This window comes from Anolis sagrei, chromosome 4 (assembly GCF_037176765.1).
Source record: "Anolis sagrei isolate rAnoSag1 chromosome 4, rAnoSag1.mat, whole genome shotgun sequence".
NCBI lineage: Eukaryota > Metazoa > Chordata > Lepidosauria > Squamata > Dactyloidae > Anolis > Anolis sagrei.
The window spans coordinates 73,142,462-73,157,044 of record NC_090024.1 but is presented as its reverse complement, the minus strand read 5'-3'; the positions used below and the strand labels follow the sequence as shown (position 1 = coordinate 73,157,044).

The 14,583-nt window shown below is 38.8% G+C and overlaps 1 protein-coding gene across 1 annotated transcript in view; it reads right to left on the bottom strand.

The window, feature by feature from the left end:
- ZNF407 (zinc finger protein 407) overlaps positions 1 to 14,583 on the bottom strand; it is a 400,216-nt gene that overhangs the window by 21,540 nt on the left and 364,093 nt on the right. The gene's annotated exons all lie outside the window — the stretch shown is intronic.

The following is a 14,583-nucleotide window of genomic DNA, read 5'->3' as shown; positions in this document are numbered from 1 at the left end:
TAGGAAAATGTTGCATGGAGGTACAATGTCTTCAAAATGTTTCTGGGACAGCTTCATTCTTAGTATGTACTTCTCAGAGGACAATTGCATTCACGGTATTGCTCAAATGACTTCCACTGAAAAGCAATTAAAAATCTCTGAAAATCTCATAACTCCTAGAGATGACATAACACCCATTAATCACCATGTTCAGTGAGGTCACACCTGTGAATTATGAGGGGAATTCAGAACTGTCGTTCATAAATTAGAACCATATTTTCAATGCTTTCTGAAACTCGCCCACTGATAAGCAAGGGCTAATGCAATTGCACTATAGCTTTAAAGAAAAATAGTAATTGTGGGATTTCCAAGGAATGGCATGGAAATCCTTTATGCTGAATAGCACAAAGCATTTCTTCATAAAGCATCAGGTAAACACTTCTAAGCAGCTATATGAATAACTTATAATGCATAGCACTGTGATTATCCTGTGACAACTACACCTTGTGTTGAGTATAATTGCTCAATTATCTTCTGCTACATCAAGCAGACATAAAATCTTGGTAGGTCCTGGGAGGGGGACACACACAAAGGTACTGGGGAATTCCAGAGGAGGAGTCCACTCAGAAACAACCCTCAACTTCTCACTGACCTCTATCTCCCACATATAGACATGTTTAATTTCATGTCCATTAGCCAAATTGTTGAATGGTTGTATTCATGTATATAACTTCCATTATGCACATATATAGTTATGTACACATGTAATTAGGCATGCAAGCAGTGAGTGGGGGTTCAGGATGTTGATAACAGAGCCAGTTTGGTATTCATTTTGATATCTGTCCACAATTAAAGGAAATGTTGCTATGGTTATTGAAGCTGGCACTGGGACCTCGGAGACAGATGTCTGCTTATGTGACAATTAGCATTTTTAAAAGCCTGTGCAATGTAGAGGGTTAGAGATTGAGACCCCTACTTGTTCTCTTCACCTCTCCACTAGCTTTTCCCCATAGAAACAAAGCTTAAAGTATAGGACTAACATAAGGTCACCCGCCTAGAACAGATGATTGCAGAGGAGAGCTATTTTTTCACTGCCTGCAGACAAAAGGACAGAAATATCTCAAGGAATTGTTGCAAATGACCTCTTTGCTAAATAAAGACTGATCCTATATACCGTATATACTTGAGTATAAGCCGACCCGAATATAAGCCAAGTCACCTAATTTTACTACAAAAAACTGAGAAAACAGATTGACTCGAGTATAAGCCGAGGGTGGGAAATGCAGCTGCTACGGGTAAATTGCAAAATAAAAATAGATACCAATTAAATTACATTAATTGAGGAATCAGTAGGTTATATGTTTTTGAATATTTACAAAAATGGTAATTTAAGATAAGACTGTCCAACTCTGATTAAATGATTATTTACCTTCTTCAATGTAAATGTGCTTATGTATCCTTCCAATAATAATAAAGAGAGTAACATAATAAATGTAACAACAACAACAACAATAAAAAGAGTAAAATAATGAATGTAGCAATAACAACAATTATACAGTAAAATAATAAATGTATAATAATAGAGTAAAATGATAAATGTAATAATAAATAGAATAAAATAATAAATTGAATGAAAATAATAATAATAACAATAACAGAGTACAATAATAAATAATCTTGACTCGAGTATAAGCCAAGGGGGACTTTTTCAGCCTAAAAAAAGGGTTGAAAAACTAGGCTTATACTCGAGTATATACAGTATATATACACACATACACACACACACACACACACACACACACACACACACACACAAAATTTTACCAAGTACCATAGAAATAATATCATGTAAAATAATAATATATAGAAATAATATCGTACGAAAGCTGACTGGCACAACTTGGGGATCACAACCAGATACAATGAAGACATCTGCCCTTATGCTTTGCTACTCTGCTGCTGAATACACATGCCCAGTGTGGAATATATTGTTAAAACAGTGGATGTGGCTATTAATGAGACATGCCGCATTACCACAGGATGTCTATGCCCAACATCATTGGAAAAATTATACTATTGAGCTGGTATTGCACCACCTGATATCTGTCGGGAAGTAGCAGCCAGCAATGAAAGGACCAAGGCAGTGACATCTCTGGCCCATCCTCTGTTTGCATATCAGCCAGCAAACCAACACCTTAAATCAAGAAATAGCTTCCTAAGATCTACAGCGATACTCGCAGGAACATCCCATCAAGCAAGAGTCCAAAGTGGCAGGTTAAAACCCAGAACCTCAATCAGTGACTGATACCAAATGAGAAACTTCCCTCTTGGGCACACAGAAGACTGGGTGACTTGGAAAGTGCCGAACAGGCTGTGCTCTGGCACCATGAGATGCAGAGCTAACCTTAAGAAATGGGGCTACAAAGTGGAGTCTACAACATGTGAGTATGGAGAAGAGCAAACCACAGACCCCCTCCTCCTCCTCCTCCTCCTACTACTACTACTACTACTACAATAATAATAATAATAATAATAATAATAATAATAATAATAATATTTTTATACCCGCCTCCTTCTCCCTTGGGACGGCTTATATATGGAACAAAATTCCCACAGTACATAAGGCAAAAACATAAAACCAAAACAATCCATTAAAAACAAAATACAATTAAAATAAAACATAGCCATCTGTGCCCTGTCACATGCACAATGGAGGACCTTCTTACAATGACACCAGAGGCACTCCAAGTGGCCAGCTTCTGGTCAAAGGAAATTTAGTATAATACCAAGTTTTTAACTTTGTTTGAGGTTTTTAAATACCATTATAACTGGATTCACAATTTGCTTCTGACACGATAAATGAATAAAAATAAATGCCTAGTACCATGACACAAAGTACATCTACGCTGTAGAATTATTGCAGTGTGACCTCACTTTAACTGCCATTGTTCAATGCTATGGAATCATGTAGTTTTACAAAGTCTTCAGCCTTTTCTAAAGCCATTGGTGGCGCAATGGGTTAAAGTTAAACCCTTATGCTGGCAGGACTGAAAACCAACAGGTCGGAGGTTCGAATCTGGGGAGAGTCTGGATGAGCCCCCTCTGTCAGCTCCAGCTTCCCATGTGGGTACATGAGAGAAGCCTCCCACAAGGATGGTAAAACATAAAAAACATCCACGTGTCCTCTGGGCAACATCTTTGCAGACGGCCAATTCGCTCAAACCAGAAGCGACTTGCAGTTTCTCAAGTTGCTCCTGACATGAAAAAAGGCCTTCTCTGCCAAAGAGTGCCTCACCAAACTACAGATCCCAGTATTCTATAGCACTGAGCCGTGACAGTTAAAGTGATGCCAAACTGCATTAATTCTAAAGTGTAGATGTACCTGAATTTCCCTATAAGTATCTGAATACTACTCACACACCTCCCATTGAATTACGTTTTGTGAAAAAAAGAGGTCACTAATTATGGGAAGTTAAAGGCCAGGCAAGAGAAAATGAAATGGTGTTCCAGTTCACATTATTGTAGGCATCCACTACAGGCATATCAAAAGGACATCATAGTTGTGTCATGAAAATTCATCTTCGCATGCATAACTCACTTGCTTTGTCTCGGAAAATGCCACAGATTCATCTTCTCTTGAAAAGTCGAATGTATACAGAAAAAAAACAAATTCCTCTGGGGAAGTGTACAAAAATGGGGCTTTTCTTTGTATCTGCAATTTTAAAACTCTAAACCACATCAACTAAAAAAATTACCATCAAATTGACTGAAAATCAGTTGTCACAAAGACTCTTTCTCTTTTTTCTCCTTCTCTCTGTTACGGTTCTGTGGATTTATTATTTTTTTAACATCTTGGCACCTTAGCTCTGTAATTGGTTAAGAAATAATGTGCAAAACTCAAAAGTTAAGTTCTAAAAGGCGTTATAAAACAAATGATTTGACAGCTGCAAATGCTGGATAACACCTAGGTGCATTATAGAAACAGTGTGGATAATTACTTTTTTTCAAAGGGAAAGGCTCTGTGGACCAAGGTCCTATCTGAATTTCCCCGCAGCTCCACTAATGTGCTGTAATCCAAATCCTGGTGTCACCTCAACCTATGTCTCTTTATCATCCATGCATCAGCACGGATGATGGGCGACGTCCCATGATTCCCGCAGTCTCCCTTTGAAGGATCCACATGTTAATTACTGCACTAATTATGGTTTTTGAATAACCAAATGAAGTAAGCAGTCTATGGGAGGTGCAGGCAGAAACCGAAGACTCAGAAAATACTAGTTAGTACATTCATCAATGTAAACTGACACATCAAACATGCTTAAGAGAAGCAGAAGGAACACATTTAAAAGACAAGCATCTTCCATAATTAGGGTTCCATATTGGGGGGAGATGCTATTTCTTAATGGCAAGTGCATTTAAACTGTTATCTAAAGATCTGAAGGTAAGCCTGCTTAATTCACGGCTTCTTCTTTTGTTATTAAGGAAACATAATTGTTCCAAATAATTAGCACTAGAGTACATCACAAGCTGACAACAAAATTATAGAAATCTTCATATTCAGATCCTAGCTGGCTATTAGGAACAGTTTCTGATCATAACCCATTAAGTGAAGTGCCGCGAGTTCTTGATTGCCACCAAATAACCTCAGATATCTGCTTAAGTTAACAGCCTCTATTTAGTCAAGAGTTTCCTTGACAGTAAAAATTGCTTGGAATTTTTACAGCTGCCACACAAAAGAACAGTATCAGATGGTGCTGTTCTTGGAAGATCTAGTGCAAAAGCTAATTGGAAAATGTGGATTTTTTTTTCCTTTTTGGTTGGAAAAAAACCAACCCTTACTTTCTACATGAAAAGCAAATGCTGGGTTTCACTGTTTAATGATATTGTGCCATTTTACAATGTGAAAATATTTCAGATTCCTCTTGTTGTGGTGTTCCCACTAATTAGAATCAAGTTAGTGTACAGTGGGTTTAAAATGCGCACACACACATACAGAAGCCTCCCTTCTTATTCAACTCTGATCAAGCCTGTTTATATTTCTAATGTATTGCAGTCTAATATCTGTTTTCTCCCACTTTTTGTTTGCTTTGTAAACCTTGTGCCTCTAAAGATACACCATAATTTATTTTTACATTGCTGTCCAGTATTACAAAGCCCACAGGGAAAAACGTGCCACAAAGAGTGGAAGTGTATTTGAAAGGACACTGAAAAGCCAAATGAAAGCAGTTTGAGACCTGGACATGGGGTTTGGGGTATGAAAGGACGCTTGATGTACAATTGAGTGGATTATTGACAATATAACACAAGGAAAATGAAAAACTTGTTTAAATATCCAATCTAACACTTTAGTTATCTATAATGTGATTTAAAGCTACTTTCAAAATATTTTTAAGATAATAGCTTAGTTTATAAACCCACAAAGCTTTATGTCAACTCCCAGGAGGGATAACTTTGATTACTGGAGTAATTAATGATGCTGGATAGGAATATGGATTTCCTGTTAAGATTTGAGTTGGAACTTAATTAGTCTTCACATTATGATTTGCTGATTAATTATGGATATTTAGTTATAAAGAGAGATGTTAATTATTAATCTCAAAAATCATCTAGTATAATTAACTAAACTCAAAATGTTGGCTACCTTTTTGCTTGTGGGCATTGTGTGTGTGTGTGTGTGTATCATATTCCTACAACTAGTTCTCTTAGCAGACCTACTTTTCTAAATTGAAATATGACCTGTCCGGTATTAAAGGAACACAAACCGTTGTTTACTTCCAAAGTTACAGAGTACATATTCTTTTCTTTCCTTCTAAAGGGTTCATCTAACCTTAGGAAGAAGATGGGTTATAAAATAAATTCCAATAGGGGCTTTAACTTGGTATAATGTTGAAATCGTGTCTTAATCTTGGAGCTGTAATGTTCTCCTGTGATTGATGGCCTTTGTCAGTTTCCATGTTAAGCTGCAGAATGAACCACCGTGTAGCTACAGATATCTTTATTTTCCAACCAGCAGCAGCCTTTAGCGATGCCAAAAAAATATTACAGCAAAACCACTAATTAGCATAATGCAGTAATTCACTTATAGCACAAAGTCAACCCACTTTTTTTCTCTCCTTTCAAAAAGCCATGCTTTTCTTCACTCGTATTGCCCTGATTTGTATAAAGGGGGAAATCTAGCTGTTATCTCAAATTGGGAGGGGGGGGGGAAGGAGAGCTGCGATTAGGCAAAAAGGGTTAACCAGAAAGCGTCATCAGCATTTCAATGTCCTGGAACTTACCCTAGTAACACAGACTCCGAACAGGGATCTGTTTACATTATCTCTAGGATCATCTTGACAATATTTATTCTCTATTTACCTAAATGAGGCAATATGATGATATTTATTGCTTAGAATGGCTAAATATAGACTTTTCCTGAGCGTTCAGTACCATAGTGGGAGGTTTTGCTCTAATCTACATCTTTAAACTGACAAGCTGGAGAATTCCTAATGAATGCCTCTTTTCATCTGGATGTCTGTGTGTATTTGACAGTATAAATATTTAGCAATATCGGAGTCAGCTTGTGATTTTACCCAGATGGACTGACTGATGCTTCGGCTTGACGCTGCCAAAGACAATCCATGTCGTTATATAAGCAATTCCCTCTTACTTCCTAAGAAGCAATTAGGTGGCCAAAGGCAGCAACCCAAAAATAGTGAAAATACTTCTGGTATCAGCTGACAACTCTGAGGGATAAATAAAATATGGTACTTAAATTATTACCATTTTGCTTCCATGAATCATAGGATTAAAGTATTCACTTCCAAAAGTACCTATAAATTGCAGGCTTTCTTATGTCTGTAATTTGCAAGAAACTAGATTTAAAGTACTAGCTAATCAGTCAACTCACATTCACCTTGGGAAATGTACCCCCTTGTTTGTCATTTTTGTAAATTGCATGCCTAAGCACCAATGTTATTTTGAGCAGGGTGACGGAAGCAGTTGCCTGTTTAGAGCAAATAGTACAGACTGGCTGAATTATTTATTAGGAGTTTTAACACATGATTAGGGATCCAATCCACAGGAATAGATCTTATATCATTCTTACTCACCCCTCAGCCACCAGATCTTAGCTCCAAAGTTGTGTTTCATGTTTTTCCCCACCTCAATTCTATTTTTTAAATAGATAATTAATGTAAATTGCAATGTAAAAGCAACCATGAATGATCTACAATTTTGTGCCAGTGGTGTCTACATTGACTACACTCTTCCTATACGACTAATGTGACTTACATCTGAGTAAATACACACAGAATTTCACTCCACAATATGATGCATATTTATAACAAATTATGGTCCCAAGAAGAACCCATTTCTATGCATTAAATTTCAATTCATATAAGTGTAAGATGATCCTGTTCAAAGTGTTTATATTTATAGCTTTTAGGGAGAAGGTACATTTTTGTCTATTTACTCATGAATTATTTCTGGCAAACAGAATATTCAAACAATTTGACTGTGTTGTTGGATTCACTGTCACTCATGGAGTGTCTTTCTATACTGTGAACCTATCACAATCTTTGAGAAAGCCATGAAATCATCCAAAGGAAAGGGCAAATAAAACATTATTATTCTTGACATTAATACCTATAGATTCTATAGTACAATGATTCCTTTTTCTATCATAAAATATATCAGCTAACAGAACTACCAAAGTTGCATTCCTCAGACAAGTGGAAACAATGCCCACTGGGAATCAGATATACACAACAAAGAGGGCCTCTGGGGAAGTTTGCTGGCTGTAGGAGGCTACAATTTTGTGATGTGATATGGCTTCTTCTTCCAGGATTCCTCTTGTTGTTTGAGCCCCCAGGAAGAAGCAGCCAATCAGTGCAAAGGGGCAGGTACTTCTCTGGTACCAGATCAGAGAAAGGTTTTTCCAGGTCCATCTGAGTGATACTTAAAAGGGAATATGCTACTCAATAGGCACTTGCTATCTTATATTGTTATTTGATGTACTTTTCTTTGTTCATGCATGCTAACTAGTGAAATTCAATTTGTTAGACACAACTTGTAGGGGCAGAATGGTATGGGGGAAGACTCAGGTGCCATGTGATTGCGCCACATAGCCCACTATCCATCTGTTTATGGCATCCCATAGGGTAGTACTCTAATAGGTTCATCAAGGTGAACCTGCCTTTGTACAGCAGACAACTGCACAGTGACTTTGAACCCTAGTCACCTCTCCTTCTTGGGTCCTGCTCAGGGTTAGGAATCCTGTATGTGGTAAATGGTTTGGATCATTCACTCATAAGACACTGGATCTTTGCATCATGTCAAGCCAACCTATGCAGCTACAACCTATAAAAAGATTTGGCTGACAATAACTTGTATGGTAGTTTGTATTCCTGCAGCCTCCATCAACCTGGGTTGGCAAGCTGTCATTGGTACAGAATACAATAACAATGAAAACAAAGTACACCAACTATGGTGTCTTCTGAAATTCCTATGATTGCTTCTGGCCATCTTTTAAAGAGCAACAACAACAACTTTATTACAGTAGAGTCTCGCTTATTCAACATAAATGGGCCAGCAGAACGTTGGATAAGTGAAAATGTTGGATAATAAGAAAGGATTAAGGAAAAGCCTATTAAACGTCAAATTATGTTATGATTCTACAAATTAAGTACCCAAACATCACATTTTACAACAAATTGTCAGAAAAAGCCATTCAATACACGGTAACGTTATGTAGAAATGACTGCATTTACGAATTTAGCACCAAAACATCGCAATGTATTGAAACAGCTGTGGATCGGGGCAGGAGGCAGACTGTGTTGGATAATACAGAACACTGGATGAGCGAAGGTTGGATAAGTAAAACTCTACTGTACTACTATTATTGCAGTTCACATGCAGAAACAATTTTCTTTTTATTGGACATAATTAGTAATACATTTCTTATTAACTACATATTGAGCATTGGAGTCAGCAGTATTCTCTGACCTGTCTGCATTCTTTCATTACATTCCTAGACATCAATTAAACCCAGATGAATGTTGTTTTGCTGTGTGTGCTAACATGATTATTGTTGGGTGAATGACAGAGACGTTGCTCAATATAATGGGGAAAGGGAGAAAAAGCCATGTTACCATAGAGGAAGTATGGACTATGACTAAACCATTACAACTAAGCATGGCATGGTTTCTAGAAATGGCCAAGCACTGGAGTAGGGAATAGACAAGTTATGGTCTAGTTGGTTTCATTCACTAAAATTCCCAAAACATATGACCCATATTCCTATTAGGTATACATAAATGCTTTATAGAAAGAGTGGCAAACCATAAATTACAGGCAGCATGTAATTCCTATCTTGAAACACCTTAAGTTCTTCTGAAAAACTCAGAAATAGTAACAAGAAGTCTCTTCTGGTTATAGTTTTCTGGTGTTTTGGCAGAGTGCATGTACTAGTATGTGGGATTAAGGTGGAAACTGGTTTTCTACAATAGCACATCCCTGTTTTATAGCCTGGAAATGGGGATTAGAAAGCACTTGGGCTTTTAGGAAGAAAAACGCCCACCAACTGGAAACCAAGGCAACAATATGCAAGGAATAAGGGTGGAATCTCACTCAACTGAATTGTTGGAAAGTAGGAAGTTTGGGACCCTTGCAAGATAGGGCTGGGTGCATGAAAACAAAAAATGTTGGAAGACTGTAGAAGATGGATGGAAGATACAGGACCAACACATTTCCCATTCTTTTGTGTATTGCCCTGTAAGTGCTCCATGTGAACGGCAGCTCATGGGAAAAATGAAGTTTCCTTGATTCACAACCTTATCATAAAAGCCATGTGAAGTGACCCACAAGGCCTGGCTTCTGGGGAGGAAAGAGGGAGCTGTGGGGCAAATCTATAACCCTTGTGCAGATCCCTCTTGCAACGCTTTCCGCATCAGGTCCTGTGCTGGCTCCATTGGATCCAGCGCAACATGAGATGCTTCCCGTGTTGCCAGGGAAAGTATCTCATGACACTTTTACCCCTGGTTAAGCTATTGCTCCCCTCAATGTTCTTCTACTAGGAGTACACCCCCCCCCCTTGTATGAAGGTCTGTTTATCACCCTGTCTCTCTACCATTTCTCCCTTACAAATAATTCTGCTCCTTTATCTCACCCTGAGTTTTTAAATCATTTTATGTACATGCAGCCCGCTCACTGTCACTGTGTTTGGTTTACTGCTTTTTTAAATGTTTTGTGTATATTGTTTATTGTATATGTTATTTATTTTATTGTAATTTGCATTTTATTTTATTGTAATTTGTTGTTTGGGCTTCGCCTTATGTAAGCTGCCCCGAGTCCCCGCTGGGGGAAGATGGTGGGGGGGTATAAATAAAGTTTATTATATTATTATTATAAAGTTGGGGGCGGAGCCACAGGCAGTATCATCTGATGGCTGCAGTGAGGCTCCATCCCCAAAGCTGGCTGTAAGTGTCCTGGGACGTTTATTTGGAGCCATATGATGAGGTCATTAGAAGCCAAAAGTGAAGAATAGCAACAAAAGCAATGGGATATACTGTTTTCAAGTTTCAGCCACAAGCTTCTGAAAAGGCCGAAGTGAGGAATGATGAAGTCTGATGCAGCAGCATGTTGTGTAAACTGCATTGTTTTACAAAATATGCTATCAGGAAGAAAATGCATTAGCTCTAATAAGCCAAAATGGTGTGATTCATTGCTTAATTCCAGGGTACCAGGCGATAAAGTATATCAAGCCTGCCACAACTAATTTTTGCAGTGGCGTGCTATATGAAAAATGAAATGTCCAAGTGGCTACAAGTGAAAAGCTCCCATTTTTCTTCTGTGAATGAATATTACTTACTCTAATGATGTATAATAGCCTGCAACTACATTTAACCTGTGTATAAAATGGCAGAACAGTCTGCTTACCTAGAATTATGAAGAAGAAAATAGCAAATCAAGCCAAGGAATCTGGAATGTACATTAACCTCCCACATGCCAACATAATTTCCCCCAACAAATGATCTATAACCGCGTCTCTCTCTGTGTGCCATTTATTTATTTATTTGCTAACTTACTTTCTGCCTCGCACAAATAATTTGAGCTTCAAGTATCTAATGTGTCAAAGCATGTGTGATAAATTGATGCCAAAATGTAGCTAATTAATAAGTCTGATGTTGTTTGGAGTTAAACAGATGCTGTTTCAACTGCAGCTATTAAAATATAATTATACCCTATATTCCTCAAATGCACAGGTATGCTATAAATTAAAACAAATTAAAGGGAGGGGGAAATGTAATAATGCACTCTAATTTTAATAATAATAATAAAAACATATACCGGAGATGAAGCCTCAACGTATACACTGCTGTTACAAAATGAATTAACACGGCTGATATGAAAAGCAGCAACAAAAAGGTACAAGCTGTTTCTTTGCTTTGCAGACAATGTATAGAAACAGAGAGATGAACAGAATACATGGTTATTACAAAAGGTGACACACTTCAAGAAAAAAACACAAAAATGTTCCTTCTAATCTAAATCACAACTTGGTTATTGAATTCAATTGTCTCTGCAACTTCTGCAGTAGCTGTTGATGCTATATTCCAAGGTGTTCCAACATGCTTAGAGTACATATTATTATACTACACATAATTTAACACTAGATTCTGTTACACATCTGAGAACACAACTATTTGACTGCCTTTGTCTCTCGTGTTGGCAAAAAGAGCGCTTATCACCTTCTTTCCTTTCCTATTGTTTTGAACGGATATATCTAGAGGGTATCAATTGATGGGGCGGAGGGCTGAAGTTAGGAAATTCTATCATTTTTGAAGTAAAGTTTGAGAGAATCTGATTAGGTCTCACACTGCAATAGCAGGTATTCCGTTTTTGCCAAAGGGCCAGCTATTATTATTAACATCATTTGTCTGAATCATTACTCTGCACCTTGGTTCAGCAAACACTATGAAGATGGCATGGTAATAAATGACCGCAGGATTCTTTCCTGCTTTGGCCTGTTTTTATCTGCCACCTCTCTACCGTCAGCTCCATCTTTCCAAACCTCTCTGAATCCCCAACAGGGACGGGGCGTCTATTTGTTTTCCACTAGGTTACCACACTGTCTATTGTTGTTTGCACTAAAGGGTACAAATTCAATTCATTCTTGTGACATAAAAGCACTGATACAGTAAATTTTTTGCCCAAGAGAAAACACAACAAAGTTGCTGAACACAGGCTATGATGTGAACTGCTGGTATGTATGTGACGGAGCTTTCCATGACAGTGTTACTTACCAAATGCTTTTTGTGTGTGCGTGTCCATGTGCGTCCTCTGGCATATTCTAGATAATCAAAGAGACTCTGCTATGTTTGTATTAACCTTCAGAAATGGACATTTGGTAAATAGTTAGGTTTCTTTTTAAAACTCAAAAATCTATATCTAAGTGATTGTTTTGTTGTTGTTCATTCGTTCAGTCGTCTCCGACTCTTCGTGACCTCATGGACCAGCCTACGCCAGAGCTCCCTGTCGGCCGTTACCACCCCCAGCTCCTTCAAGGTCAGTCCAGTCACTTCAAGGATGCCATCCATCCATCTTGCCCTTGGTCGGCCCCTCTTCCTTTTGCCTTCCACTTTCCCCAGCATAATTGTCTTCTCTAGGCTTTCCTGTCTCCTCATGATGTGGCCAAAGTACTTCAACTTTGTCTCTAGTATCTTTCCCTCCAGTGAGCAGCTGGGCTTTATTTCCTGGAGGATGGACTGGTTGGATCTTCTCGCAGTCCAAGGCACTCTGAGCACTTTCCTCCAACACCACAGCTCAAAAGCATCGATCTTCCTTCGCTCAGCCTTCCCTAAGGTCCAGCTCTCACATCCGTAGGTTACTACAGGGAATACCATGGCTTTGACTAGGCGGATCTTTGTTGCCAGTCTGATGTCTCTACTCTTCACTATTTTATCGAGACTGGACATTGCTCTCCTCCCAAGAAGTAAGCGTCTTCTGATTTCCTGGCTACAGTCTGCATCTGCAGTAATCTTTGCACCTAGAAATACAAAGTCTGTCACGGCCTCCACGGTTTCTCCCTCTATTTTCCAGTTGTCAATCATTCTTGTTGCCATAATCTTGGTTTTTTTGACGTTTAGCTGCAACCCGGCTTTTGCGCTTTCTTCTTTCACCTTGATTAGAAGGCTCCTCAGCTCCTCCTCGCTTTCGGCCATCAGAGTGGTGTCATCTGCATATCTGAGGTTGTTAATGTTTCTTCCAGCAATTTTCACCCCAGCTTTGCATTCATCCAGCCCCGCACATCGCATGATGTGTTCTGCATACAAGTTAAAAAGGTTGGGTGAGAGTATGCAGCCTTGCCGTACGCCTTTCCCAATCTTGAACCAGTCTGTTGTTCCGTGGTCAGTTCTGACTGTTGCTCCTTGGTCCTTGTACAGATTCCTCAGGAGAGAGACAAGGTGGCTTGGTATGCCCATCCCACCAAGAACTTGCCACAATTTATTATGATCCACACAGTCAAAGGCTTTAGAATAGTCAATGAAGCAGAAGTAGATGTTTTTCTGAAACTCCCTGCCTTTCTCCATTATCCAGCGGATATTGGCAATCTGGTCTCTCGTTCCTCTGCCTTTTCTAAACGCAGCTTGAACATCTGGCAACTCTTGCTCCATGTATTGCTGGAGTCTTCCTTGCAGGATCTTGAGCATTACCTTACTGGCATGAGAAATAAGGGCCACTGTACGGAAGTTTGAGCAGTCTTTCGCATTTCCCTTTTTTGGTATGGGGATGTAAGTTGATTTTTTCCAGTCTGATGGCCATTCTTGTGTTTTCCATATTTGCTGGCATATGGCATGCATCACCTTGACAGCATCATCTTTTAAGATTTTAAACAGTTCAGCTGGGATCCCGTCGTCTCCTGCTGCCTTGTTGTTAGCAATGCTTCTTAAGGCCCATTCAACTTCACTCCTCAGGATGTCTGGTTCTAATTCATTCACCACACCGTCATAATTATCCTCAATATTATTATCCTTCCTATACAGATCTTCTGTATAGTCTCGCCACCTTCTCTTGATCTCTTCAGCTTCTGTTAGGTCCCTGCCATCTTTGTTTTTTATCATACCAATTTTTGCCTGAAATTTACCTCCAATATTTCTAATTTTCTGGAAGAGGTCTCTTGTCCTTCCTATTCTAAGTGATTCTAAGTGATTGTATAAACTATATAATGGATTGAAAAGTAAAAGAGCCAATCAAAAGCACCAGGAGGGGGAAAACTACCGCTTTTATATACATTTTTTCATATTCCCCATAGAAAACTATTTGTATGATAAGCTAAAATGTAATGCAGGAATATAACTAAAGGTTTCCCCTGACATTAGGTCTAGTCATATCCAACTCTAGAAATGGTGCTCATCTCCATTTCTAAGCCGAAGAGCCAGTGTTGTCCATAGACACCCCCAAGATCATGTGGCCAGCATGGAGCTCCGTTACTTTCCCGCCAGAGCAGTACCTATTGATCTACTCACATTTGCATGCTTTCGAACTGCTAGGTTGGCAGAAGCTGGGGCTGTCAGCAGAAGCTCACCCTGCCCCCTGGATTTGAGCTGCCAACCTTTTGGTCAG